Genomic DNA, 27,585 nt, shown 5'->3' on the forward strand with positions numbered 1-27,585 from the left:
GACGTATCAGATATTAAACTGATAAGAACAGATACTACACTTGATCTTAGCCAAAAGGCCGAGAAGCGATAACCCGAGCGGCCCTTGCCTTGCCCGAGCCTGTCCCATACTGCTGTTCACCCCTTGCAGCGATTGATTCAGCCTACTCCTAGGCAATTCCATGGGGCCCTGCAGGCTCACACACATTTACAGCTACTAAGCGGGAGGGAGGTGAATAAAGGCCGGAGAGGAAGCTACACAGGATTTGCTTCTTTTGCTTGCACCACAATGCAGTGCTGAAAGAGGAGGAATCTACATAAAAACGCCTTCCTGGCAACGCCCAAATGCCCTCCTGCCATGCAGATAAACACTGGCAGCGGCAGCAAGTGCATGCCCACAGCCACCCCTTGTTCCTTCACACCTTGTATCAGCTGTAATCCAGTCCAGTCCAGTCCAGTGCTGCCTGCTGAGCAGCACTGACCAACACTGCCTGGGCCCAGGCTTTTATCTCTGAGGCAGGCCCCATTATGATGTCAGAAAGCTGGCTCTGGAATCCTGAGGGCTCCACTATGACACGTGCAAAGTTCCGTCTGAACTTTATATAAGACGGTGCGGCTCAGTCAGTCACTCAGTGTTGCCTGAGAGGGCAACACTGCAACAGCCGGCCGCCAGGCTGTCTTTTTTTTGCACATTTATTTGCCTCCAGGAGGCCACAAGAGGGAGACAAGGGACTGCAAAATGGAAAATAGGCATCCACCAACTTTACAGACAACTTCTCTTTGCTCCTACAACCTCCATCCTTGCACAGTTTGTTATTCTTCCAGGTAACATAGTAACAAATCCAAATTGCTGCTCTCTTTGTAGGCAAGCAAGGGTTTGTTGCAACTGCAATTCTTACTTCTTCTTGGAAATGTAGGGACGACAGTACATTCCATCACATCCATCTAGTGTACACAGGTAGGTCCATTGTGGCGGGCGGGCTGCTTTAATGGCTGTTTGCTGTTCCCCCTACTCCACTCCACTATTTGACTGTGGTGCTGCATCAATCAATCAGTGGCTGGCTCAGGTGCAGCTCTTTAACCTACCTAAAAGGGAGGGCGGAGAGAAGACAAGGAAGGTGAATGAGCTGTTCCAATGTGAAATGCCGGAAACACAGAAACACAGAAGAACGACACACACACACACAACACACACACACACACACACACACACACACACACACACACAACAAGAGGTGGCAATGTATTAATTAATTGCATTTAATAAATGAGCTCATTATCACACATGACTGTACAAATGCATTGTCCAACAGGTGTTGAAATAATGGGATTAAAAGGGGAGATCCCATCAGAAAGACAAAAACAATAGCAAACACAAATAGCACTTTTGGAATCTGATTTTAGTCAACACATAAGGGAAGGGTGCACCGGTCCTGGAAATACTGCAATACCAGGTCAATGCGTGGAGTGGACAGAGCAAGCTCTATTTCCATCTCCCTGTTCTAAAAATCCATTTAATATATGGTCCCCAGATAGGGGACGTATCAGATATTAAACTGATAAGAACAGATACTACACTTGATCTTAGCCAAAAGGCCGAGAAGCGATAACCCGAGCGGCCCTTGCCTTGCCCGAGCCTGTCCCATACTGCTGTTCACCCCTTGCAGCGATTGATTCAGCCTACTCCTAGGCAATTCCATGGGGCCCTGCAGGCTCACACACATTTACAGCTACTAAGCGGGAGGGAGGTGAATAAAGGCCGGAGAGGAAGCTACACAGGATTTGCTTCTTTTGCTTGCACCACAATGCAGTGCTGAAAGAGGAGGAATCTACATAAAAACGCCTTCCTGGCAACGCCCAAATGCCCTCCTGCCATGCAGATAAACACTGGCAGCGGCAGCAAGTGCATGCCCACAGCCACCCCTTGTTCCTTCACACCTTGTATCAGCTGTAATCCAGTCCAGTCCAGTCCAGTGCTGCCTGCTGAGCAGCACTGACCAACACTGCCTGGGCCCAGGCTTTTATCTCTGAGGCAGGCCCCATTATGATGTCAGAAAGCTGGCTCTGGAATCCTGAGGGCTCCACTATGACACGTGCAAAGTTCCGTCTGAACTTTATATAAGACGGTGCGGCTCAGTCAGTCACTCAGTGTTGCCTGAGAGGGCAACACTGCAACAGCCGGCCGCCAGGCTGTCTTTTTTTTGCACATTTATTTGCCTCCAGGAGGCCACAAGAGGGAGACAAGGGACTGCAAAATGGAAAATAGGCATCCACCAACTTTACAGACAACTTCTCTTTGCTCCTACAACCTCCATCCTTGCACAGTTTGTTATTCTTCCAGGTAACATAGTAACAAATCCAAATTGCTGCTCTCTTTGTAGGCAAGCAAGGGTTTGTTGCAACTGCAATTCTTACTTCTTCTTGGAAATGTAGGGACGACAGTACATTCCATCACATCCATCTAGTGTACACAGGTAGGTCCATTGTGGCGGGCGGGCTGCTTTAATGGCTGTTTGCTGTTCCCCCTACTCCACTCCACTATTTGACTGTGGTGCTGCATCAATCAATCAGTGGCTGGCTCAGGTGCAGCTCTTTAACCTACCTAAAAGGGAGGGCGGAGAGAAGACAAGGAAGGTGAATGAGCTGTTCCAATGTGAAATGCCGGAAACACAGAAACACAGAAGACACACACACACACACACACACACACACACACACACACACACACACACACACACACACACACACACACACACACACACACACACAACAAGAGGTGGCAATGTATTAATTAATTGCATTTAATAAATGAGCTCATTATCACACATGACTGTACAAATGCATTGTCCAACAGGTGTTGAAATAATGGGATTAAAAGGGGAGATCCCATCAGAAAGACAAAAACAATAGCAAACACAAATAGCACTTTTGGAATCTGATTTTAGTCAACACATAAGGGAAGGGTGCACCGGTCCTGGAAATACTGCAATACCAGGTCAATGCGTGGAGTGGACAGAGCAAGCTCTATTTCCATCTCCCTGTTCTAAAAATCCATTTAATATATGGTCCCCAGATAGGGGACGTATCAGATATTAAACTGATAAGAACAGATACTACACTTGATCTTAGCCAAAAGGCCGAGAAGCGATAACCCGAGCGGCCCTTGCCTTGCCCGAGCCTGTCCCATACTGCTGTTCACCCCTTGCAGCGATTGATTCAGCCTACTCCTAGGCAATTCCATGGGGCCCTGCAGGCTCACACACATTTACAGCTACTAAGCGGGAGGGAGGTGAATAAAGGCCGGAGAGGAAGCTACACAGGATTTGCTTCTTTTGCTTGCACCACAATGCAGTGCTGAAAGAGGAGGAATCTACATAAAAACGCCTTCCTGGCAACGCCCAAATGCCCTCCTGCCATGCAGATAAACACTGGCAGCGGCAGCAAGTGCATGCCCACAGCCACCCCTTGTTCCTTCACACCTTGTATCAGCTGTAATCCAGTCCAGTCCAGTCCAGTGCTGCCTGCTGAGCAGCACTGACCAACACTGCCTGGGCCCAGGCTTTTATCTCTGAGGCAGGCCCCATTATGATGTCAGAAAGCTGGCTCTGGAATCCTGAGGGCTCCACTATGACACGTGCAAAGTTCCGTCTGAACTTTATATAAGACGGTGCGGCTCAGTCAGTCACTCAGTGTTGCCTGAGAGGGCAACACTGCAACAGCCGGCCGCCAGGCTGTCTTTTTTTTGCACATTTATTTGCCTCCAGGAGGCCACAAGAGGGAGACAAGGGACTGCAAAATGGAAAATAGGCATCCACCAACTTTACAGACAACTTCTCTTTGCTCCTACAACCTCCATCCTTGCACAGTTTGTTATTCTTCCAGGTAACATAGTAACAAATCCAAATTGCTGCTCTCTTTGTAGGCAAGCAAGGGTTTGTTGCAACTGCAATTCTTACTTCTTCTTGGAAATGTAGGGACGACAGTACATTCCATCACATCCATCTAGTGTACACAGGTAGGTCCATTGTGGCGGGCGGGCTGCTTTAATGGCTGTTTGCTGTTCCCCCTACTCCACTCCACTATTTGACTGTGGTGCTGCATCAATCAATCAGTGGCTGGCTCAGGTGCAGCTCTTTAACCTACCTAAAAGGGAGGGCGGAGAGAAGACAAGGAAGGTGAATGAGCTGTTCCAATGTGAAATGCCGGAAACACAGAAACACAGAAGACACACACACACACACACACACACACACACACACACACACACACACACACACACACACACAACAAGAGGTGGCAATGTATTAATTAATTGCATTTAATAAATGAGCTCATTATCACACATGACTGTACAAATGCATTGTCCAACAGGTGTTGAAATAATGGGATTAAAAGGGGAGATCCCATCAGAAAGACAAAAACAATAGCAAACACAAATAGCACTTTTGGAATCTGATTTTAGTCAACACATAAGGGAAGGGTGCACCGGTCCTGGAAATACTGCAATACCAGGTCAATGCGTGGAGTGGACAGAGCAAGCTCTATTTCCATCTCCCTGTTCTAAAAATCCATTTAATATATGGTCCCCAGATAGGGGACGTATCAGATATTAAACTGATAAGAACAGATACTACACTTGATCTTAGCCAAAAGGCCGAGAAGCGATAACCCGAGCGGCCCTTGCCTTGCCCGAGCCTGTCCCATACTGCTGTTCACCCCTTGCAGCGATTGATTCAGCCTACTCCTAGGCAATTCCATGGGGCCCTGCAGGCTCACACACATTTACAGCTACTAAGCGGGAGGGAGGTGAATAAAGGCCGGAGAGGAAGCTACACAGGATTTGCTTCTTTTGCTTGCACCACAATGCAGTGCTGAAAGAGGAGGAATCTACATAAAAACGCCTTCCTGGCAACGCCCAAATGCCCTCCTGCCATGCAGATAAACACTGGCAGCGGCAGCAAGTGCATGCCCACAGCCACCCCTTGTTCCTTCACACCTTGTATCAGCTGTAATCCAGTCCAGTCCAGTCCAGTGCTGCCTGCTGAGCAGCACTGACCAACACTGCCTGGGCCCAGGCTTTTATCTCTGAGGCAGGCCCCATTATGATGTCAGAAAGCTGGCTCTGGAATCCTGAGGGCTCCACTATGACACGTGCAAAGTTCCGTCTGAACTTTATATAAGACGGTGCGGCTCAGTCAGTCACTCAGTGTTGCCTGAGAGGGCAACACTGCAACAGCCGGCCGCCAGGCTGTCTTTTTTTTGCACATTTATTTGCCTCCAGGAGGCCACAAGAGGGAGACAAGGGACTGCAAAATGGAAAATAGGCATCCACCAACTTTACAGACAACTTCTCTTTGCTCCTACAACCTCCATCCTTGCACAGTTTGTTATTCTTCCAGGTAACATAGTAACAAATCCAAATTGCTGCTCTCTTTGTAGGCAAGCAAGGGTTTGTTGCAACTGCAATTCTTACTTCTTCTTGGAAATGTAGGGACGACAGTACATTCCATCACATCCATCTAGTGTACACAGGTAGGTCCATTGTGGCGGGCGGGCTGCTTTAATGGCTGTTTGCTGTTCCCCCTACTCCACTCCACTATTTGACTGTGGTGCTGCATCAATCAATCAGTGGCTGGCTCAGGTGCAGCTCTTTAACCTACCTAAAAGGGAGGGCGGAGAGAAGACAAGGAAGGTGAATGAGCTGTTCCAATGTGAAATGCCGGAAACACAGAAACACAGAAGACACACACACACACACACACACACACACACACACACACACACACACACACACACACACACACACACACACACACAACAAGAGGTGGCAATGTATTAATTAATTGCATTTAATAAATGAGCTCATTATCACACATGACTGTACAAATGCATTGTCCAACAGGTGTTGAAATAATGGGATTAAAAGGGGAGATCCCATCAGAAAGACAAAAACAATAGCAAACACAAATAGCACTTTTGGAATCTGATTTTAGTCAACACATAAGGGAAGGGTGCACCGGTCCTGGAAATACTGCAATACCAGGTCAATGCGTGGAGTGGACAGAGCAAGCTCTATTTCCATCTCCCTGTTCTAAAAATCCATTTAATATATGGTCCCCAGATAGGGGACGTATCAGATATTAAACTGATAAGAACAGATACTACACTTGATCTTAGCCAAAAGGCCGAGAAGCGATAACCCGAGCGGCCCTTGCCTTGCCCGAGCCTGTCCCATACTGCTGTTCACCCCTTGCAGCGATTGATTCAGCCTACTCCTAGGCAATTCCATGGGGCCCTGCAGGCTCACACACATTTACAGCTACTAAGCGGGAGGGAGGTGAATAAAGGCCGGAGAGGAAGCTACACAGGATTTGCTTCTTTTGCTTGCACCACAATGCAGTGCTGAAAGAGGAGGAATCTACATAAAAACGCCTTCCTGGCAACGCCCAAATGCCCTCCTGCCATGCAGATAAACACTGGCAGCGGCAGCAAGTGCATGCCCACAGCCACCCCTTGTTCCTTCACACCTTGTATCAGCTGTAATCCAGTCCAGTCCAGTCCAGTGCTGCCTGCTGAGCAGCACTGACCAACACTGCCTGGGCCCAGGCTTTTATCTCTGAGGCAGGCCCCATTATGATGTCAGAAAGCTGGCTCTGGAATCCTGAGGGCTCCACTATGACACGTGCAAAGTTCCGTCTGAACTTTATATAAGACGGTGCGGCTCAGTCAGTCACTCAGTGTTGCCTGAGAGGGCAACACTGCAACAGCCGGCCGCCAGGCTGTCTTTTTTTTGCACATTTATTTGCCTCCAGGAGGCCACAAGAGGGAGACAAGGGACTGCAAAATGGAAAATAGGCATCCACCAACTTTACAGACAACTTCTCTTTGCTCCTACAACCTCCATCCTTGCACAGTTTGTTATTCTTCCAGGTAACATAGTAACAAATCCAAATTGCTGCTCTCTTTGTAGGCAAGCAAGGGTTTGTTGCAACTGCAATTCTTACTTCTTCTTGGAAATGTAGGGACGACAGTACATTCCATCACATCCATCTAGTGTACACAGGTAGGTCCATTGTGGCGGGCGGGCTGCTTTAATGGCTGTTTGCTGTTCCCCCTACTCCACTCCACTATTTGACTGTGGTGCTGCATCAATCAATCAGTGGCTGGCTCAGGTGCAGCTCTTTAACCTACCTAAAAGGGAGGGCGGAGAGAAGACAAGGAAGGTGAATGAGCTGTTCCAATGTGAAATGCCGGAAACACAGAAACACAGAAGACACACACACACACACACACACACACACACACACACACACACACACACACACACACACACACACACACAACAAGAGGTGGCAATGTATTAATTAATTGCATTTAATAAATGAGCTCATTATCACACATGACTGTACAAATGCATTGTCCAACAGGTGTTGAAATAATGGGATTAAAAGGGGAGATCCCATCAGAAAGACAAAAACAATAGCAAACACAAATAGCACTTTTGGAATCTGATTTTAGTCAACACATAAGGGAAGGGTGCACCGGTCCTGGAAATACTGCAATACCAGGTCAATGCGTGGAGTGGACAGAGCAAGCTCTATTTCCATCTCCCTGTTCTAAAAATCCATTTAATATATGGTCCCCAGATAGGGGACGTATCAGATATTAAACTGATAAGAACAGATACTACACTTGATCTTAGCCAAAAGGCCGAGAAGCGATAACCCGAGCGGCCCTTGCCTTGCCCGAGCCTGTCCCATACTGCTGTTCACCCCTTGCAGCGATTGATTCAGCCTACTCCTAGGCAATTCCATGGGGCCCTGCAGGCTCACACACATTTACAGCTACTAAGCGGGAGGGAGGTGAATAAAGGCCGGAGAGGAAGCTACACAGGATTTGCTTCTTTTGCTTGCACCACAATGCAGTGCTGAAAGAGGAGGAATCTACATAAAAACGCCTTCCTGGCAACGCCCAAATGCCCTCCTGCCATGCAGATAAACACTGGCAGCGGCAGCAAGTGCATGCCCACAGCCACCCCTTGTTCCTTCACACCTTGTATCAGCTGTAATCCAGTCCAGTCCAGTCCAGTGCTGCCTGCTGAGCAGCACTGACCAACACTGCCTGGGCCCAGGCTTTTATCTCTGAGGCAGGCCCCATTATGATGTCAGAAAGCTGGCTCTGGAATCCTGAGGGCTCCACTATGACACGTGCAAAGTTCCGTCTGAACTTTATATAAGACGGTGCGGCTCAGTCAGTCACTCAGTGTTGCCTGAGAGGGCAACACTGCAACAGCCGGCCGCCAGGCTGTCTTTTTTTTGCACATTTATTTGCCTCCAGGAGGCCACAAGAGGGAGACAAGGGACTGCAAAATGGAAAATAGGCATCCACCAACTTTACAGACAACTTCTCTTTGCTCCTACAACCTCCATCCTTGCACAGTTTGTTATTCTTCCAGGTAACATAGTAACAAATCCAAATTGCTGCTCTCTTTGTAGGCAAGCAAGGGTTTGTTGCAACTGCAATTCTTACTTCTTCTTGGAAATGTAGGGACGACAGTACATTCCATCACATCCATCTAGTGTACACAGGTAGGTCCATTGTGGCGGGCGGGCTGCTTTAATGGCTGTTTGCTGTTCCCCCTACTCCACTCCACTATTTGACTGTGGTGCTGCATCAATCAATCAGTGGCTGGCTCAGGTGCAGCTCTTTAACCTACCTAAAAGGGAGGGCGGAGAGAAGACAAGGAAGGTGAATGAGCTGTTCCAATGTGAAATGCCGGAAACACAGAAACACAGAAGACACACACACACACACACACACACACACACACACACACACACACACACACACACACACACACAACAAGAGGTGGCAATGTATTAATTAATTGCATTTAATAAATGAGCTCATTATCACACATGACTGTACAAATGCATTGTCCAACAGGTGTTGAAATAATGGGATTAAAAGGGGAGATCCCATCAGAAAGACAAAAACAATAGCAAACACAAATAGCACTTTTGGAATCTGATTTTAGTCAACACATAAGGGAAGGGTGCACCGGTCCTGGAAATACTGCAATACCAGGTCAATGCGTGGAGTGGACAGAGCAAGCTCTATTTCCATCTCCCTGTTCTAAAAATCCATTTAATATATGGTCCCCAGATAGGGGACGTATCAGATATTAAACTGATAAGAACAGATACTACACTTGATCTTAGCCAAAAGGCCGAGAAGCGATAACCCGAGCGGCCCTTGCCTTGCCCGAGCCTGTCCCATACTGCTGTTCACCCCTTGCAGCGATTGATTCAGCCTACTCCTAGGCAATTCCATGGGGCCCTGCAGGCTCACACACATTTACAGCTACTAAGCGGGAGGGAGGTGAATAAAGGCCGGAGAGGAAGCTACACAGGATTTGCTTCTTTTGCTTGCACCACAATGCAGTGCTGAAAGAGGAGGAATCTACATAAAAACGCCTTCCTGGCAACGCCCAAATGCCCTCCTGCCATGCAGATAAACACTGGCAGCGGCAGCAAGTGCATGCCCACAGCCACCCCTTGTTCCTTCACACCTTGTATCAGCTGTAATCCAGTCCAGTCCAGTCCAGTGCTGCCTGCTGAGCAGCACTGACCAACACTGCCTGGGCCCAGGCTTTTATCTCTGAGGCAGGCCCCATTATGATGTCAGAAAGCTGGCTCTGGAATCCTGAGGGCTCCACTATGACACGTGCAAAGTTCCGTCTGAACTTTATATAAGACGGTGCGGCTCAGTCAGTCACTCAGTGTTGCCTGAGAGGGCAACACTGCAACAGCCGGCCGCCAGGCTGTCTTTTTTTTGCACATTTATTTGCCTCCAGGAGGCCACAAGAGGGAGACAAGGGACTGCAAAATGGAAAATAGGCATCCACCAACTTTACAGACAACTTCTCTTTGCTCCTACAACCTCCATCCTTGCACAGTTTGTTATTCTTCCAGGTAACATAGTAACAAATCCAAATTGCTGCTCTCTTTGTAGGCAAGCAAGGGTTTGTTGCAACTGCAATTCTTACTTCTTCTTGGAAATGTAGGGACGACAGTACATTCCATCACATCCATCTAGTGTACACAGGTAGGTCCATTGTGGCGGGCGGGCTGCTTTAATGGCTGTTTGCTGTTCCCCCTACTCCACTCCACTATTTGACTGTGGTGCTGCATCAATCAATCAGTGGCTGGCTCAGGTGCAGCTCTTTAACCTACCTAAAAGGGAGGGCGGAGAGAAGACAAGGAAGGTGAATGAGCTGTTCCAATGTGAAATGCCGGAAACACAGAAACACAGAAGACACACACACACACACACACACACACACACACACACACACACACACACACACACACACACACACACACACAACAAGAGGTGGCAATGTATTAATTAATTGCATTTAATAAATGAGCTCATTATCACACATGACTGTACAAATGCATTGTCCAACAGGTGTTGAAATAATGGGATTAAAAGGGGAGATCCCATCAGAAAGACAAAAACAATAGCAAACACAAATAGCACTTTTGGAATCTGATTTTAGTCAACACATAAGGGAAGGGTGCACCGGTCCTGGAAATACTGCAATACCAGGTCAATGCGTGGAGTGGACAGAGCAAGCTCTATTTCCATCTCCCTGTTCTAAAAATCCATTTAATATATGGTCCCCAGATAGGGGACGTATCAGATATTAAACTGATAAGAACAGATACTACACTTGATCTTAGCCAAAAGGCCGAGAAGCGATAACCCGAGCGGCCCTTGCCTTGCCCGAGCCTGTCCCATACTGCTGTTCACCCCTTGCAGCGATTGATTCAGCCTACTCCTAGGCAATTCCATGGGGCCCTGCAGGCTCACACACATTTACAGCTACTAAGCGGGAGGGAGGTGAATAAAGGCCGGAGAGGAAGCTACACAGGATTTGCTTCTTTTGCTTGCACCACAATGCAGTGCTGAAAGAGGAGGAATCTACATAAAAACGCCTTCCTGGCAACGCCCAAATGCCCTCCTGCCATGCAGATAAACACTGGCAGCGGCAGCAAGTGCATGCCCACAGCCACCCCTTGTTCCTTCACACCTTGTATCAGCTGTAATCCAGTCCAGTCCAGTCCAGTGCTGCCTGCTGAGCAGCACTGACCAACACTGCCTGGGCCCAGGCTTTTATCTCTGAGGCAGGCCCCATTATGATGTCAGAAAGCTGGCTCTGGAATCCTGAGGGCTCCACTATGACACGTGCAAAGTTCCGTCTGAACTTTATATAAGACGGTGCGGCTCAGTCAGTCACTCAGTGTTGCCTGAGAGGGCAACACTGCAACAGCCGGCCGCCAGGCTGTCTTTTTTTTGCACATTTATTTGCCTCCAGGAGGCCACAAGAGGGAGACAAGGGACTGCAAAATGGAAAATAGGCATCCACCAACTTTACAGACAACTTCTCTTTGCTCCTACAACCTCCATCCTTGCACAGTTTGTTATTCTTCCAGGTAACATAGTAACAAATCCAAATTGCTGCTCTCTTTGTAGGCAAGCAAGGGTTTGTTGCAACTGCAATTCTTACTTCTTCTTGGAAATGTAGGGACGACAGTACATTCCATCACATCCATCTAGTGTACACAGGTAGGTCCATTGTGGCGGGCGGGCTGCTTTAATGGCTGTTTGCTGTTCCCCCTACTCCACTCCACTATTTGACTGTGGTGCTGCATCAATCAATCAGTGGCTGGCTCAGGTGCAGCTCTTTAACCTACCTAAAAGGGAGGGCGGAGAGAAGACAAGGAAGGTGAATGAGCTGTTCCAATGTGAAATGCCGGAAACACAGAAACACAGAAGACACACACACACACACACACACACACACACACACACACACACACACACACACACACACACACACACACAACAAGAGGTGGCAATGTATTAATTAATTGCATTTAATAAATGAGCTCATTATCACACATGACTGTACAAATGCATTGTCCAACAGGTGTTGAAATAATGGGATTAAAAGGGGAGATCCCATCAGAAAGACAAAAACAATAGCAAACACAAATAGCACTTTTGGAATCTGATTTTAGTCAACACATAAGGGAAGGGTGCACCGGTCCTGGAAATACTGCAATACCAGGTCAATGCGTGGAGTGGACAGAGCAAGCTCTATTTCCATCTCCCTGTTCTAAAAATCCATTTAATATATGGTCCCCAGATAGGGGACGTATCAGATATTAAACTGATAAGAACAGATTTTTTTTTTTTTTTTTTTTTTTTTTTTTTTTTTTTTTTTTATTAAACCATTCAGGTTTTTTTGAATAAAACCGAGAACTGTAGTTGTTCAAACCACCTCTCTATTTTTCAAAAAATCTCATCATTCTGGTTCATTATTTTATTTTTCCATCAAATACAAGATAAATCAAACAAAATTCCTCAAACTAAATACCTCCATTTTAACATTCGCCATATCCCTTCCGCATCCATACCTCTTTCTAGATCCCATTTATAATAAAAATACAATTTAGCCAATACCATACTAACCACATCCTCCATCTCAAATACTTCTCTTTTATACACATTCAAATTCCTCGTATTCCACAATACCTCTTTCACACAAGTCAAAAAAATCCACAACACTCTATCCTTTTCACTACCCAAACTACACAAACCAAACAAGACAATTTCATACGTCAAACTCTTCAAACCAGTCAATTCTTCGCACAACCCACTCAACTTTTTCCAAACATCCTTTGCATGCTTACACGACCAAAACACATGACTCACATCCTCATCATCCCCACAACCTTCTCTCGGACACCTTTCAGATGCAACCAAACCTCTTCTTTTCTGAACACTCCTTACAGGCAACACTCCATGTACCGACATCCATAATAAATCTTTCTGCTTATTTGACACATCATACGTAACAATCTTCTTCCACACAGACTTAGACTCCATCGAATTCAAACCATTTACAGAACACATCACATTATTCATACACATACTTCTCACAACATTCTTTTCTCTCAAAAATCTCTCCATTCTTACATCCTCTAGCTGGAACTTTTTGATAAATTTTTCTACATACAAATACCACCCCGTGCACTGGAAAGCAATTGGTTTACATAAATTTCGTTTTTCCCAACTTAGACGCTGAATCACCGTTCCAGCTAGATATTTAGACATTCTGGAAGCCTTGGATTCCTTAAATAAAAGCTCTACAAAAAAACGTACACAATTAATTCCAATGAAAATCTCCAAATTTGGGAAATCAAGGCCTCCATTACGTCTGCTTTTCATTAGAATTTCTCTCCTTGCCTTCTCAATCCCGCTCCCCCATAGAAAAAGGAACAAAACTCTATTCACTTTTTTTAACATAGCAACAGCAGGAGGAAAAACCAGAGCAACATATAAAATCATAGGTAGAATAATACTTTTGACAATTAAAACCTTCCCCGAAAAAGAAAGATCCCTCATTCTCCACATTTCCAACTTTCGCACAATCCTACCACCTAACTCATCCCAACTTTCTTTCCCTTTCAGCTCATCATCAAACACAATACCCAAAATTTTCACACCATTCACCTGTTCCATATCAGGATCACTCACCCGTTCATTACTGAAGAAAAATTTAAATTTGCTCTTACCCCAATTTATTTTAAAAGCAGACGCAATACAAAACATATTTACAATCAACTTCACTCTGGACATATCATACACTGAATCACACAATACACAAATATCATCCATATATCCCAAAGCTTTCACACGCTTTCCATCACACCCGGGCACCACCAAACCTTTCACAACCTTATCATTTCTAATCATTTGCAACAATGGTTCAATCGCACAAATAAAAAGGATGGGAGACAACGGACAACCCTGTCGCACACCAGACATAATACTAAATGATTCTGAAAAAAACCCATTCACCTGCACACAACTCTTTGCATTCGCGTATAATTTCTTCAACAAACTCACAAACTGAACCGGAAAACCCATTCTCTCTAACACTTTGAACAAAAACACATGCGCCACACGATCAAACGCTTTCTCAAAATCTAACGCACACACAATCACCTTCTTATTCCGACCCTTACAATCCTCAAGCATGTCCCGCACCAACGCCACATTCTCATGCAATTTCCTTTTCGGTACCGCACATACCTGATCCTCATCAATCACACACCCAATAACATTCCTCATACGATTCGCAATCAGCTTGGCAAAAATTTTATAATCCGTATTAAGCAAAGTAATTGGTCGCCAGTTTTCTAACCGTCTCTTATCTCCTTTTTTATGCAACAAAACTACCATACCCTTCTTCATCACATCACACATATTCATCCCAGAAAACAACACTCTCATAACATCTATAACATCCTTCCCAATTATATCCCAATATTTCCCATAGAACTCAGCTGGTATTCCATCGATCCCTGGAGACTTATTTTTAGCCATACTTCCCACCACATCCTTTACTTCACCATCCATAATCTCACCAAGCAAAGACTCATATTCACTTTCAGGAACAAAATTACCCACAATATCCAAAAACTCCTCATCATCACCCAGATCACACTTCTTCAAATCATACAGTTGTTTATAAAAATCAGACACCACATCAATCACATCCTTACCAAACACCTCTTTATCATCCTTATCCAATAACACATTCATTCCACTTTTCCCACCACACATTTTTTTAAAGAAAAATCTAGTGCACTTCTCGTGATTATCTCTAACCTCCACCTTAGATCTAAATATTATTTCTTTCCCTTTCTCTCGGAACCACTCCTTAATATCTTTTTTTGTTTTTTCCAAATCGTGTCTTACATCCATACCCAAATTTTTACATTGTTGAAGGAACGTCATCCGCATATTAAAGCGTGAATATTCTAATCTTTTCCTTCTCGCTCTTCTATACCCTATCTGTCTAAAGAAACCACCAATCTTTTTTTTCACCCATACCCACCATTCACACACATTAGAGAAAGAACTTTTCTTCCTAACCCAAAACCCATATTTTTTCCCAAACCTAGTTTTCACCCTTTCATCACTCAGAAAACTAACATTCATCTTCCATACCCCTCTACCATAAAAGAAATTATTTATAACAAAAACCCCCAACAAACACTCGTGATCTGAAAACCACACTCTCTCCTGCGCATAATCTACACATTTCATTGCTGAAATAGAAAAAAAGAAAAAGTCCAGACGAGAATCTGTTCTTCCGTCATCGGCATGGTAAGTAAATGGACCTGGTTTCCTGGTGACAGCGTCCTGCAAAGCAAAGTCCTGCAAAATTTTATTCCACAAAACTCCAGTGACATCCACATTAGACTCTGTGGACCCAGCTCGGGCCTGCTTCTCCAGGATACAGTTAATGTCACCAACAATAATTACAGGAACTTTACCATGAAGAAAAAATTTTAAAGAATCAAAAAGTGCCAACCTATCAGTTTTCACAGCATGGCCATAGATATTGATAAGCCTAAACTGCCACCCCTTATAGGATAGTAACACACAGACACATCTTCCTTCCTGTATAATTTGAGTCTGTTTGATGACAAACTCATTATTTTTAAAAAGAATACCAATTCCATCATTCCTATTTGTGGAAGAAAAAGACCAAATTGCTTCCCCAAACTTCCATTCTTCTTTCCTAGGCATTTTTGACAAACCACATTCTTGTACGCAAACAATGTCACTGCCCTTAGAGGCCAAAAAGTCCAGGACTGCAGCACGCTTGTGAGCAGAGGAGAACACCCGTACATTTTGTGAGACAATTTTTAATCTCAAAGACATGCGGGCATAGTATTGTTAGTGCAATGGAAAGCCATGGAAAAAACCAGAACATATCAAGTCCCAGGGAAATACATCGCTCTTTCCAAATTTGCCACATTGACTTCACTGAGGAAACCTTCCCCAGGAGAGCTGGGTACTTCTGAGGCCACCTCAGATGACTTAGGGCTAGAACTGGAGTCACTATCCAGCAAAGAAAAAGGATTTGCATGAGCAGAATCTTCCAATAAGCCTATCTTAAGTCTCTTCACCGCCTTTCCAGACTTCCCCCTTTTTGAGACAACTTTATGGAAGATTTCCGCACTAGTGGCACTAGGCATCCTGGCCTCCTTCTCGTCCTCCTCCGATATTGACCACTCCACTTTTGCTGAATCGTCCATTTTTGACTCTGGGCTAGAAAAGGACAAAATTTGCATACTTGCACCGTTATCAGGGTATGCACACCCACTAGGTGGCGCTGTGTCTTTACCTTCCATAGGTATAACCCCAGGTGTCTCATCAACAGTTGGCTCTGCAGGAGGGACCACACCCAACTCCATGCTGTCAGTATGTGAGGTTAGAACCTCTCCTAATCCAGCTTTCCCAGGGTCCTGAGAAGCAGCCACAGAAACATTGCCAGCTGGCTCTGAAATTACCTCAGAAGAGGCAGCAAGGGAACTTGTTGTTCTCACCTGTCTGCCCCATGTTCTTCTCTCTTGTCCTAAGAAAGGAAACACCTTTGGACATTTCCTACAGGTATGACCAGGCAAACCACAAATATCACACCTGGATGGGGAAATACATGCACTAGCCTCATGTCCTGTTTCCTTGCAATTTCTGCAAACTTTGCCTTTGCATGCATCTTTGGTATGCCCGTAGGAAAAACATGATCTACAAAAGCATGGCATATCTTGGTAGTACAGATATCCCTTATTCCCACCAATGGAAAAATTAGCAGGAGGATTCATCACTCCTCCAATACAGCTGGAGTCAGGTTTCAGCCTGACCCAGTACTTGATATCACCATTAAAGACTCCCCATAGGTTCTTCTGCTCCACACCACCTCTAACATGGGTACAGTAATGAGCTAAAAAAGCCCTGACCAGCCTTCTATCCAAAAATGGGTTATACATATGAATTGTTATACATTTCTCCACTGTAGAAAAAAGAGGTTGCACTTCAATGGATGTTAATGCCTCATGCATGTGTTTTTCCTTTAGCAACTGAAAAACGTTTAAACAGTAGGCGGCCTCAAAAAAGGATACATCATATGTAGCAATATTGCTGAAAGCTTGGATACAGAATACCTCTACCAACTTAACTCCAGCCAGGTCCAGAAGGATGTTCTCAATGATATGTCCAGTATCAACTTCGTCTCTCCTCTGCTCATTCACCACGAAACGGATAGTGTTACGCACAGCTGCCATCTTGAAATGGAATGCCCAACGGCACGATGATCGCTCCCAAAAACGTCGGATAGGACTCCACGAAAGACCGAACCCCCGGCCCAGACCAGGCAATAAACCTGATCTGAGCCAAAAGGCCGAGAAGCGATAACCCGAGCGGCCCTTGCCTTGCCCGAGCCTGTCCCATACTGCTGTTCACCCCTTGCAGCGATTGATTCAGCCTACTCCTAGGCAATTCCATGGGGCCCTGCAGGCTCACACACATTTACAGCTACTAAGCGGGAGGGAGGTGAATAAAGGCCGGAGAGGAAGCTACACAGGATTTGCTTCTTTTGCTTGCACCACAATGCAGTGCTGAAAGAGGAGGAATCTACATAAAAACGCCTTCCTGGCAACGCCCAAATGCCCTCCTGCCATGCAGATAAACACTGGCAGCGGCAGCAAGTGCATGCCCACAGCCACCCCTTGTTCCTTCACACCTTGTATCAGCTGTAATCCAGTCCAGTCCAGTCCAGTGCTGCCTGCTGAGCAGCACTGACCAACACTGCCTGGGCCCAGGCTTTTATCTCTGAGGCAGGCCCCATTATGATGTCAGAAAGCTGGCTCTGGAATCCTGAGGGCTCCACTATGACACGTGCAAAGTTCCGTCTGAACTTTATATAAGACGGTGCGGCTCAGTCAGTCACTCAGTGTTGCCTGAGAGGGCAACACTGCAACAGCCGGCCGCCAGGCTGTCTTTTTTTTGCACATTTATTTGCCTCCAGGAGGCCACAAGAGGGAGACAAGGGACTGCAAAATGGAAAATAGGCATCCACCAACTTTACAGACAACTTCTCTTTGCTCCTACAACCTCCATCCTTGCACAGTTTGTTATTCTTCCAGGTAACATAGTAACAAATCCAAATTGCTGCTCTCTTTGTAGGCAAGCAAGGGTTTGTTGCAACTGCAATTCTTACTTCTTCTTGGAAATGTAGGGACGACAGTACATTCCATCACATCCATCTAGTGTACACAGGTAGGTCCATTGTGGCGGGCGGGCTGCTTTAATGGCTGTTTGCTGTTCCCCCTACTCCACTCCACTATTTGACTGTGGTGCTGCATCAATCAATCAGTGGCTGGCTCAGGTGCAGCTCTTTAACCTACCTAAAAGGGAGGGCGGAGAGAAGACAAGGAAGGTGAATGAGCTGTTCCAATGTGAAATGCCGGAAACACAGAAACACAGAAGACACACACACACACACACACACACACACACACACACACACACACACACACACACACACACACACACAACAAGAGGTGGCAATGTATTAATTAATTGCATTTAATAAATGAGCTCATTATCACACATGACTGTACAAATGCATTGTCCAACAGGTGTTGAAATAATGGGATTAAAAGGGGAGATCCCATCAGAAAGACAAAAACAATAGCAAACACAAATAGCACTTTTGGAATCTGATTTTAGTCAACACATAAGGGAAGGGTGCACCGGTCCTGGAAATACTGCAATACCAGGTCAATGCGTGGAGTGGACAGAGCAAGCTCTATTTCCATCTCCCTGTTCTAAAAATCCATTTAATATATGGTCCCCAGATAGGGGACGTATCAGATATTAAACTGATAAGAACAGATACTACACTTGATCTTAGCCAAAAGGCCGAGAAGCGATAACCCGAGCGGCCCTTGCCTTGCCCGAGCCTGTCCCATACTGCTGTTCACCCCTTGCAGCGATTGATTCAGCCTACTCCTAGGCAATTCCATGGGGCCCTGCAGGCTCACACACATTTACAGCTACTAAGCGGGAGGGAGGTGAATAAAGGCCGGAGAGGAAGCTACACAGGATTTGCTTCTTTTGCTTGCACCACAATGCAGTGCTGAAAGAGGAGGAATCTACATAAAAACGCCTTCCTGGCAACGCCCAAATGCCCTCCTGCCATGCAGATAAACACTGGCAGCGGCAGCAAGTGCATGCCCACAGCCACCCCTTGTTCCTTCACACCTTGTATCAGCTGTAATCCAGTCCAGTCCAGTCCAGTGCTGCCTGCTGAGCAGCACTGACCAACACTGCCTGGGCCCAGGCTTTTATCTCTGAGGCAGGCCCCATTATGATGTCAGAAAGCTGGCTCTGGAATCCTGAGGGCTCCACTATGACACGTGCAAAGTTCCGTCTGAACTTTATATAAGACGGTGCGGCTCAGTCAGTCACTCAGTGTTGCCTGAGAGGGCAACACTGCAACAGCCGGCCGCCAGGCTGTCTTTTTTTTGCACATTTATTTGCCTCCAGGAGGCCACAAGAGGGAGACAAGGGACTGCAAAATGGAAAATAGGCATCCACCAACTTTACAGACAACTTCTCTTTGCTCCTACAACCTCCATCCTTGCACAGTTTGTTATTCTTCCAGGTAACATAGTAACAAATCCAAATTGCTGCTCTCTTTGTAGGCAAGCAAGGGTTTGTTGCAACTGCAATTCTTACTTCTTCTTGGAAATGTAGGGACGACAGTACATTCCATCACATCCATCTAGTGTACACAGGTAGGTCCATTGTGGCGGGCGGGCTGCTTTAATGGCTGTTTGCTGTTCCCCCTACTCCACTCCACTATTTGACTGTGGTGCTGCATCAATCAATCAGTGGCTGGCTCAGGTGCAGCTCTTTAACCTACCTAAAAGGGAGGGCGGAGAGAAGACAAGGAAGGTGAATGAGCTGTTCCAATGTGAAATGCCGGAAACACAGAAACACAGAAGACACACACACACACACACACACACACACACACACACACACACACACACACACACACACACACACACACACACACACACACAACAAGAGGTGGCAATGTATTAATTAATTGCATTTAATAAATGAGCTCATTATCACACATGACTGTACAAATGCATTGTCCAACAGGTGTTGAAATAATGGGATTAAAAGGGGAGATCCCATCAGAAAGACAAAAACAATAGCAAACACAAATAGCACTTTTGGAATCTGATTTTAGTCAACACATAAGGGAAGGGTGCACCGGTCCTGGAAATACTGCAATACCAGGTCAATGCGTGGAGTGGACAGAGCAAGCTCTATTTCCATCTCCCTGTTCTAAAAATCCATTTAATATATGGTCCCCAGATAGGGGACGTATCAGATATTAAACTGATAAGAACAGATACTACACTTGATCTTAGCCAAAAGGCCGAGAAGCGATAACCCGAGCGGCCCTTGCCTTGCCCGAGCCTGTCCCATACTGCTGTTCACCCCTTGCAGCGATTGATTCAGCCTACTCCTAGGCAATTCCATGGGGCCCTGCAGGCTCACACACATTTACAGCTACTAAGCGGGAGGGAGGTGAATAAAGGCCGGAGAGGAAGCTACACAGGATTTGCTTCTTTTGCTTGCACCACAATGCAGTGCTGAAAGAGGAGGAATCTACATAAAAACGCCTTCCTGGCAACGCCCAAATGCCCTCCTGCCATGCAGATAAACACTGGCAGCGGCAGCAAGTGCATGCCCACAGCCACCCCTTGTTCCTTCACACCTTGTATCAGCTGTAATCCAGTCCAGTCCAGTCCAGTGCTGCCTGCTGAGCAGCACTGACCAACACTGCCTGGGCCCAGGCTTTTATCTCTGAGGCAGGCCCCATTATGATGTCAGAAAGCTGGCTCTGGAATCCTGAGGGCTCCACTATGACACGTGCAAAGTTCCGTCTGAACTTTATATAAGACGGTGCGGCTCAGTCAGTCACTCAGTGTTGCCTGAGAGGGCAACACTGCAACAGCCGGCCGCCAGGCTGTCTTTTTTTTGCACATTTATTTGCCTCCAGGAGGCCACAAGAGGGAGACAAGGGACTGCAAAATGGAAAATAGGCATCCACCAACTTTACAGACAACTTCTCTTTGCTCCTACAACCTCCATCCTTGCACAGTTTGTTATTCTTCCAGGTAACATAGTAACAAATCCAAATTGCTGCTCTCTTTGTAGGCAAGCAAGGGTTTGTTGCAACTGCAATTCTTACTTCTTCTTGGAAATGTAGGGACGACAGTACATTCCATCACATCCATCTAGTGTACACAGGTAGGTCCATTGTGGCGGGCGGGCTGCTTTAATGGCTGTTTGCTGTTCCCCCTACTCCACTCCACTATTTGACTGTGGTGCTGCATCAATCAATCAGTGGCTGGCTCAGGTGCAGCTCTTTAACCTACCTAAAAGGGAGGGCGGAGAGAAGACAAGGAAGGTGAATGAGCTGTTCCAATGTGAAATGCCGGAAACACAGAAACACAGAAGACACACACACACACACACACACACACACACACACACACACACACACACACACACACACACACACACACAACAAGAGGTGGCAATGTATTAATTAATTGCATTTAATAAATGAGCTCATTATCACACATGACTGTACAAATGCATTGTCCAACAGGTGTTGAAATAATGGGATTAAAAGGGGAGATCCCATCAGAAAGACAAAAACAATAGCAAACACAAATAGCACTTTTGGAATCTGATTTTAGTCAACACATAAGGGAAGGGTGCACCGGTCCTGGAAATACTGCAATACCAGGTCAATGCGTGGAGTGGACAGAGCAAGCTCTATTTCCATCTCCCTGTTCTAAAAATCCATTTAATATATGGTCCCCAGATAGGGGACGTATCAGATATTAAACTGATAAGAACAGATACTACACTTGATCTTAGCCAAAAGGCCGAGAAGCGATAACCCGAGCGGCCCTTGCCTTGCCCGAGCCTGTCCCATACTGCTGTTCACCCCTTGCAGCGATTGATTCAGCCTACTCCTAGGCAATTCCATGGGGCCCTGCAGGCTCACACACATTTACAGCTACTAAGCGGGAGGGAGGTGAATAAAGGCCGGAGAGGAAGCTACACAGGATTTGCTTCTTTTGCTTGCACCACAATGCAGTGCTGAAAGAGGAGGAATCTACATAAAAACGCCTTCCTGGCAACGCCCAAATGCCCTCCTGCCATGCAGATAAACACTGGCAGCGGCAGCAAGTGCATGCCCACAGCCACCCCTTGTTCCTTCACACCTTGTATCAGCTGTAATCCAGTCCAGTCCAGTCCAGTGCTGCCTGCTGAGCAGCACTGACCAACACTGCCTGGGCCCAGGCTTTTATCTCTGAGGCAGGCCCCATTATGATGTCAGAAAGCTGGCTCTGGAATCCTGAGGGCTCCACTATGACACGTGCAAAGTTCCGTCTGAACTTTATATAAGACGGTGCGGCTCAGTCAGTCACTCAGTGTTGCCTGAGAGGGCAACACTGCAACAGCCGGCCGCCAGGCTGTCTTTTTTTTGCACATTTATTTGCCTCCAGGAGGCCACAAGAGGGAGACAAGGGACTGCAAAATGGAAAATAGGCATCCACCAACTTTACAGACAACTTCTCTTTGCTCCTACAACCTCCATCCTTGCACAGTTTGTTATTCTTCCAGGTAACATAGTAACAAATCCAAATTGCTGCTCTCTTTGTAGGCAAGCAAGGGTTTGTTGCAACTGCAATTCTTACTTCTTCTTGGAAATGTAGGGACGACAGTACATTCCATCACATCCATCTAGTGTACACAGGTAGGTCCATTGTGGCGGGCGGGCTGCTTTAATGGCTGTTTGCTGTTCCCCCTACTCCACTCCACTATTTGACTGTGGTGCTGCATCAATCAATCAGTGGCTGGCTCAGGTGCAGCTCTTTAACCTACCTAAAAGGGAGGGCGGAGAGAAGACAAGGAAGGTGAATGAGCTGTTCCAATGTGAAATGCCGGAAACACAGAAACACAGAAGACACACACACACACACACACACACACACACACACACACACACACACACACACACACACACACACACACACACACACACACACACACAACAAGAGGTGGCAATGTATTAATTAATTGCATTTAATAAATGAGCTCATTATCACACATGACTGTACAAATGCATTGTCCAACAGGTGTTGAAATAATGGGATTAAAAGGGGAGATCCCATCAGAAAGACAAAAACAATAGCAAACACAAATAGCACTTTTGGAATCTGATTTTAGTCAACACATAAGGGAAGGGTGCACCGGTCCTGGAAATACTGCAATACCAGGTCAATGCGTGGAGTGGACAGAGCAAGCTCTATTTCCATCTCCCTGTTCTAAAAATCCATTTAATATATGGTCCCCAGATAGGGGACGTATCAGATATTAAACTGATAAGAACAGATACTACACTTGATCTTAGCCAAAAGGCCGAGAAGCGATAACCCGAGCGGCCCTTGCCTTGCCCGAGCCTGTCCCATACTGCTGTTCACCCCTTGCAGCGATTGATTCAGCCTACTCCTAGGCAATTCCATGGGGCCCTGCAGGCTCACACACATTTACAGCTACTAAGCGGGAGGGAGGTGAATAAAGGCCGGAGAGGAAGCTACACAGGATTTGCTTCTTTTGCTTGCACCACAATGCAGTGCTGAAAGAGGAGGAATCTACATAAAAACGCCTTCCTGGCAACGCCCAAATGCCCTCCTGCCATGCAGATAAACACTGGCAGCGGCAGCAAGTGCATGCCCACAGCCACCCCTTGTTCCTTCACACCTTGTATCAGCTGTAATCCAGTCCAGTCCAGTCCAGTGCTGCCTGCTGAGCAGCACTGACCAACACTGCCTGGGCCCAGGCTTTTATCTCTGAGGCAGGCCCCATTATGATGTCAGAAAGCTGGCTCTGGAATCCTGAGGGCTCCACTATGACACGTGCAAAGTTCCGTCTGAACTTTATATAAGACGGTGCGGCTCAGTCAGTCACTCAGTGTTGCCTGAGAGGGCAACACTGCAACAGCCGGCCGCCAGGCTGTCTTTTTTTTGCACATTTATTTGCCTCCAGGAGGCCACAAGAGGGAGACAAGGGACTGCAAAATGGAAAATAGGCATCCACCAACTTTACAGACAACTTCTCTTTGCTCCTACAACCTCCATCCTTGCACAGTTTGTTATTCTTCCAGGTAACATAGTAACAAATCCAAATTGCTGCTCTCTTTGTAGGCAAGCAAGGGTTTGTTGCAACTGCAATTCTTACTTCTTCTTGGAAATGTAGGGACGACAGTACATTCCATCACATCCATCTAGTGTACACAGGTAGGTCCATTGTGGCGGGCGGGCTGCTTTAATGGCTGTTTGCTGTTCCCCCTACTCCACTCCACTATTTGACTGTGGTGCTGCATCAATCAATCAGTGGCTGGCTCAGGTGCAGCTCTTTAACCTACCTAAAAGGGAGGGCGGAGAGAAGACAAGGAAGGTGAATGAGCTGTTCCAATGTGAAATGCCGGAAACACAGAAACACAGAAGACACACACACACACACACACACACACACACACACACACACACACACACACACACACACACACACACACACACAACAAGAGGTGGCAATGTATTAATTAATTGCATTTAATAAATGAGCTCATTATCACACATGACTGTACAAATGCATTGTCCAACAGGTGTTGAAATAATGGGATTAAAAGGGGAGATCCCATCAGAAAGACAAAAACAATAGCAAACACAAATAGCACTTTTGGAATCTGATTTTAGTCAACACATAAGGGAAGGGTGCACCGGTCCTGGAAATACTGCAATACCAGGTCAATGCGTGGAGTGGACAGAGCAAGCTCTATTTCCATCTCCCTGTTCTAAAAATCCATTTAATATATGGTCCCCAGATAGGGGACGTATCAGATATTAAACTGATAAGAACAGATACTACACTTGATCTTAGCCAAAAGGCCGAGAAGCGATAACCCGAGCGGCCCTTGCCTTGCCCGAGCCTGTCCCATACTGCTGTTCACCCCTTGCAGCGATTGATTCAGCCTACTCCTAGGCAATTCCATGGGGCCCTGCAGGCTCACACACATTTACAGCTACTAAGCGGGAGGGAGGTGAATAAAGGCCGGAGAGGAAGCTACACAGGATTTGCTTCTTTTGCTTGCACCACAATGCAGTGCTGAAAGAGGAGGAATCTACATAAAAACGCCTTCCTGGCAACGCCCAAATGCCCTCCTGCCATGCAGATAAACACTGGCAGCGGCAGCAAGTGCATGCCCACAGCCACCCCTTGTTCCTTCACACCTTGTATCAGCTGTAATCCAGTCCAGTCCAGTCCAGTGCTGCCTGCTGAGCAGCACTGACCAACACTGCCTGGGCCCAGGCTTTTATCTCTGAGGCAGGCCCCATTATGATGTCAGAAAGCTGGCTCTGGAATCCTGAGGGCTCCACTATGACACGTGCAAAGTTCCGTCTGAACTTTATATAAGACGGTGCGGCTCAGTCAGTCACTCAGTGTTGCCTGAGAGGGCAACACTGCAACAGCCGGCCGCCAGGCTGTCTTTTTTTTGCACATTTATTTGCCTCCAGGAGGCCACAAGAGGGAGACAAGGGACTGCAAAATGGAAAATAGGCATCCACCAACTTTACAGACAACTTCTCTTTGCTCCTACAACCTCCATCCTTGCACAGTTTGTTATTCTTCCAGGTAACATAGTAACAAATCCAAATTGCTGCTCTCTTTGTAGGCAAGCAAGGGTTTGTTGCAACTGCAATTCTTACTTCTTCTTGGAAATGTAGGGACGACAGTACATTCCATCACATCCATCTAGTGTACACAGGTAGGTCCATTGTGGCGGGCGGGCTGCTTTAATGGCTGTTTGCTGTTCCCCCTACTCCACTCCACTATTTGACTGTGGTGCTGCATCAATCAATCAGTGGCTGGCTCAGGTGCAGCTCTTTAACCTACCTAAAAGGGAGGGCGGAGAGAAGACAAGGAAGGTGAATGAGCTGTTCCAATGTGAAATGCCGGAAACACAGAAACACAGAAGACACACACACACACACACACACACACACACACACACACACACACACACACAACAAGAGGTGGCAATGTATTAATTAATTGCATTTAATAAATGAGCTCATTATCACACATGACTGTACAAATGCATTGTCCAACAGGTGTTGAAATAATGGGATTAAAAGGGGAGATCCCATCAGAAAGACAAAAACAATAGCAAACACAAATAGCACTTTTGGAATCTGATTTTAGTCAACACATAAGGGAAGGGTGCACCGGTCCTGGAAATACTGCAATACCAGGTCAATGCGTGGAGTGGACAGAGCAAGCTCTATTTCCATCTCCCTGTTCTAAAAATCCATTTAATATATGGTCCCCAGATAGGGGACGTATCAGATATTAAACTGATAAGAACAGATTTTTTTTTTTTTTTTTTTTTTTTAAAACCATTTCAGTTAGTTATAAGCAACTTATAATGTTTCTCAAAACTTGAAAATCAAAACCACGTTGCTTCAAACTTAGCATCATTCTGGTTTGTTCTTTATTCATAATCAATTCACATAAACAATCACAAAAAAAACAGAACAATATTACCTACATCGTATCAGGAATTTCCATTTTTTGAACTTCCATATCCCCTCTGAATCTAAGCCACCACCATGCTGTCTATCCCACAAATATATGACGTAAAGTCTAGACAAAATCATCCTAATACACTCATTTACAGGCACTAATTTCCTTTTAAACACTAACAAGTTTCTCACATCCCACAAACTTTCCATCACACATGCCATAATTAACCACATAATTCTATCTTTCATACGACTACTTGCACCCATTCCAAACATTGCTACTTTCCAATTAACGAATTTTACCCCCGCCAGTTCTTTACACAAACCACCCACCCCTTTCCATACTTCATACGAATAGTCACAATCCCACAACATATGTCTCACACTCTCACTTGCTCCACATCCATCCCTCGGGCAAACCTCAGACCTAATAAGATCCCTTCTTTTCTGCACTTGCCTAACAGGTAGGATATTATGCAGCGACATCCATACAATATCACGCTGTCTGTTTGACATACCACTCACCTTCAATTTACTCCATACACTCTGCACTTCATTAGACCTCAAACCTGCAATTTCACATGGAATTTCATTCGCACGTATTCTCTTCATCACCGCATTCTTATTTTTAAAACCACTCATTGGCACAGCAAGCAAGTCATTTTTCCTCACAAAAACCTCAATCCTCATATACCACACTGGACACTTGAAAGCCACAGGCACACTTGCATCTCTCTTTACCCAATTCAGACCATACAACATCCAACCAGCCAAGTATCTAATCATGAAACCAGTCTTGTTATTCCTCTGCACTAACACAGACACCACTTTGATATAATGCAAACCCAAAAATAACTCAACATTTGGGAAATCTAAACCACCATTCACACACATCTTATACACATACTCTCTCTTCAATTTTTCCATTCTACTCCCCCAAAAAAAGGTAAAAATCATCTTTTCCGTCTTCTTAATTTTATGGGTAG

General features: G+C 45.8%; 13 non-coding genes and 2 pseudogenes across 13 annotated transcripts; all 15 read right to left on the minus strand.

The window, feature by feature from the left end:
* On the minus strand, nt 1–70 carry LOC142704096 (U2 spliceosomal RNA; annotated as a pseudogene; the record flags this gene model as incomplete).
* A 1,325-nt stretch (nt 71–1,395) lies between these two features.
* On the minus strand, nt 1,396–1,586 carry LOC142704073 (U2 spliceosomal RNA). The gene has a single exon (XR_012867754.1). It is a non-coding gene; the product is annotated as a U2 spliceosomal RNA (small nuclear RNA).
* A 1,350-nt stretch (nt 1,587–2,936) lies between these two features.
* LOC142704085 (U2 spliceosomal RNA) lies at nt 2,937–3,127 on the minus strand. The gene has a single exon (XR_012867765.1). It is a non-coding gene; the product is annotated as a U2 spliceosomal RNA (small nuclear RNA).
* Nucleotides 3,128–4,453: 1,326 nt separating this feature from the next.
* On the minus strand, nt 4,454–4,644 carry LOC142704097 (U2 spliceosomal RNA). The gene has a single exon (XR_012867773.1). It is a non-coding gene; the product is annotated as a U2 spliceosomal RNA (small nuclear RNA).
* A 1,340-nt stretch (nt 4,645–5,984) lies between these two features.
* On the minus strand, nt 5,985–6,175 carry LOC142704099 (U2 spliceosomal RNA). Its single transcript, XR_012867774.1, has one exon. It is a non-coding gene; the product is annotated as a U2 spliceosomal RNA (small nuclear RNA).
* Nucleotides 6,176–7,509: 1,334 nt separating this feature from the next.
* On the minus strand, nt 7,510–7,700 carry LOC142704100 (U2 spliceosomal RNA). Its single transcript, XR_012867775.1, has one exon. It is a non-coding gene; the product is annotated as a U2 spliceosomal RNA (small nuclear RNA).
* A 1,328-nt stretch (nt 7,701–9,028) lies between these two features.
* Nucleotides 9,029–9,219, minus strand: LOC142704074 (U2 spliceosomal RNA). The gene has a single exon (XR_012867755.1). It is a non-coding gene; the product is annotated as a U2 spliceosomal RNA (small nuclear RNA).
* Nucleotides 9,220–10,555: 1,336 nt separating this feature from the next.
* On the minus strand, nt 10,556–10,746 carry LOC142704075 (U2 spliceosomal RNA). The gene has a single exon (XR_012867756.1). It is a non-coding gene; the product is annotated as a U2 spliceosomal RNA (small nuclear RNA).
* Nucleotides 10,747–12,080: 1,334 nt separating this feature from the next.
* Nucleotides 12,081–12,284, minus strand: LOC142704095 (U2 spliceosomal RNA; annotated as a pseudogene).
* A 6,367-nt stretch (nt 12,285–18,651) lies between these two features.
* Nucleotides 18,652–18,842, minus strand: LOC142704076 (U2 spliceosomal RNA). Its single transcript, XR_012867757.1, has one exon. It is a non-coding gene; the product is annotated as a U2 spliceosomal RNA (small nuclear RNA).
* Nucleotides 18,843–20,188: 1,346 nt separating this feature from the next.
* LOC142704077 (U2 spliceosomal RNA) lies at nt 20,189–20,379 on the minus strand. The gene has a single exon (XR_012867758.1). It is a non-coding gene; the product is annotated as a U2 spliceosomal RNA (small nuclear RNA).
* Nucleotides 20,380–21,713: 1,334 nt separating this feature from the next.
* LOC142704078 (U2 spliceosomal RNA) lies at nt 21,714–21,904 on the minus strand. Its single transcript, XR_012867759.1, has one exon. It is a non-coding gene; the product is annotated as a U2 spliceosomal RNA (small nuclear RNA).
* Nucleotides 21,905–23,256: 1,352 nt separating this feature from the next.
* Nucleotides 23,257–23,447, minus strand: LOC142704079 (U2 spliceosomal RNA). The gene has a single exon (XR_012867760.1). It is a non-coding gene; the product is annotated as a U2 spliceosomal RNA (small nuclear RNA).
* A 1,338-nt stretch (nt 23,448–24,785) lies between these two features.
* Nucleotides 24,786–24,976, minus strand: LOC142704081 (U2 spliceosomal RNA). The gene has a single exon (XR_012867761.1). It is a non-coding gene; the product is annotated as a U2 spliceosomal RNA (small nuclear RNA).
* A 1,316-nt stretch (nt 24,977–26,292) lies between these two features.
* Nucleotides 26,293–26,477, minus strand: LOC142704094 (U2 spliceosomal RNA). The gene has a single exon (XR_012867772.1). It is a non-coding gene; the product is annotated as a U2 spliceosomal RNA (small nuclear RNA).
* Nucleotides 26,478–27,585: the final 1,108 nt, after the last annotated feature.

Source organism: Rhinoderma darwinii, unplaced genomic scaffold, assembly GCF_050947455.1.
Source record: "Rhinoderma darwinii isolate aRhiDar2 unplaced genomic scaffold, aRhiDar2.hap1 Scaffold_300, whole genome shotgun sequence".
NCBI lineage: Eukaryota > Metazoa > Chordata > Amphibia > Anura > Rhinodermatidae > Rhinoderma > Rhinoderma darwinii.